We start from the raw sequence: 2,013 nt of genomic DNA, 5'->3' as shown, positions 1-2,013 counted from the left end.
GCACTGATAGGTTGTACATATTCAAAATATACTAGATTTGCAAATGGAAAAGGAGAATAGCACAGTGATGATAGGATTAGATATTGGAATTAAATAACCCAGGCAACACTCATAGTATATAACAAACTTTCTGAGCTTCTATTTGCTCATATTTAAAATGACACCATCCTACCTCAAATATTCATGTTAAGGTATAAACAGGGTGATTTGTGTAAATTGTAGCTTTTAAATTTGCATAATGCTTAGACAAGGACCTTAACTGTTATAAACAGTACAGGTCACCTACTGGTTATGAAATTTTCATATTTATTTTTTCATTTTTAATTATAGAGATTACCTACTGTTTGATATTATCAATTTGCAATTTAGTATTAATTTTCCTTATCCTTATAATACAGGAAACTCTCAGCATAATTAAATAATACAGGATTAAATATAGGAGGTTTAGAAGTTGTAAATATAAGAGGTTTAGAAGTGTATGAGTGGGATGGTACTGTCCCTCCACACTCTGTTTTAGTCTTAGTTCAAATACCTGAAACTTTCTGTGATTTGTGCCTATACCCTAACCCCTTGCTAAATATCCTAGCTTTATTTACTTTCATCATTAAAAGCATAGCAATTGTATACTTTTTTTCTAAAAGCCAATTCAACATTCTCATCATAGTTTTTTTTAATTTCTAAATGCATAACCATCATTATTCAGTACCTTTACTATGCGTTTCTAGAATGACCTCAGAATATTTTCCTTTTTTTAAAGATTGCATTTCTTTATAGAGAGATAGGATGCACAAGCAGGGGAGTGGCAGGCAGAGGGAGAGGGAGAAGCAGGCTCCCCATTGAGCAGGAAGCATGACGATGTGGGGCTCCATCCCAGGACCCCAGGACCATGACCCCAGCCAAGGGCAGATGCATAACTAACTGAGCCACCCAGGAGACCCAGCACATTTTCTTTTGCATTTGCTGAGGTAATAGACAAAATAGCAATGTCTTACTCAAATTAGAAGTGCGTTTCATTTTCATTTCCTGAGTGTTAACAGTTTCTGATTGTCGTTAATGCTGTGGAGGACCAAAGCTCTATGTGGTTGCTTTCGTCATCCTCAAATGGTAACTTGGCTTTTGTGTTTAAAGTTACCCTTTGAACTTCCACTAATAAGTCCACAATCTAGTCTGCATGATCTGGAAAGTGCATACAGCACTTCTGCTCTTATTTGCTTGCTGGGGACCTAGTTGCAAGGCCACATCCAGCTATGTGGGAACCTAGGAAATTTGTTTGACCCACATGGACATGTACTCAACTAAAATGTTTATTGTAAAAGAAGACATGACCAGATATTGTGAGGCAGAGAACCAGCTCATTCTGCCTCAACCATTTTCTTTTATGATTTTCTAGGTAGAGGTGCAATTAGGTTTGTCTTCACTTGTGTAATAATGCGGTTCTGAAGATTCCGTAGTAATTTCTATTTCCTGCACTCCAGCATTGAAGCTCTTTGATTCCTGCTCACTTTGGCAGCACATGTACAAAAATTGTAGCAATACAGAGAAGATTAGCAAGGCCCCTGAGCAAGAAAGGCATATAAAACTCTTTGGTTCAACTAATACCACTCTAACATCACTGGTGACCTTTTCACTCTATACTCCTATACCAACCACCCTGAATTCTTGCAAGGTTGCACAACCCTGAATGTCTTTACCATACTTAGAGTTTATGGCTAGTCAAGGTCTAGATGGATGTCAAAATCTTTCATTTCTCAACAATGCCTTCATTTTAATATAACTAACACTACTCATTATATGGTCCATCTCGTTCCATAAAGACATTGGCTTTCCTTTACTCTTTTTTATTTTCCACAACCATCCAGTTACCACATCTAAAACTGGAGAGTGAACATATATTACTCTATACTCTATCACACTGAGTGAATAACTGAAGGAAGGCCATATCACTTTTATGCTGTAGGCATTTCTTTTCTAAGTCCCCTCATCTTCATGTTTCTCCACATACATTCCCCCCCA

The 2,013-nt window shown here is 37.1% G+C and overlaps 1 non-coding gene across 1 annotated transcript; it reads left to right on the top strand.

The window, feature by feature from the left end:
- The first annotated feature begins 1,494 nt into the window (after nucleotides 1–1,494).
- Nucleotides 1,495–1,601, top strand: LOC121488512. The gene has a single exon (XR_005987131.1). It is a non-coding gene; the product is annotated as a U6 spliceosomal RNA (small nuclear RNA).
- The last annotated feature ends 412 nt before the right edge of the window (nucleotides 1,602–2,013 follow it).

Source organism: Vulpes lagopus, chromosome 3, assembly GCF_018345385.1.
Source record: "Vulpes lagopus strain Blue_001 chromosome 3, ASM1834538v1, whole genome shotgun sequence".
Lineage (NCBI taxonomy): Eukaryota > Metazoa > Chordata > Mammalia > Carnivora > Canidae > Vulpes > Vulpes lagopus.
The sequence above is the reverse complement of the archived record's forward strand: the minus strand, read 5'-3'. Positions and strand labels throughout refer to the sequence as shown.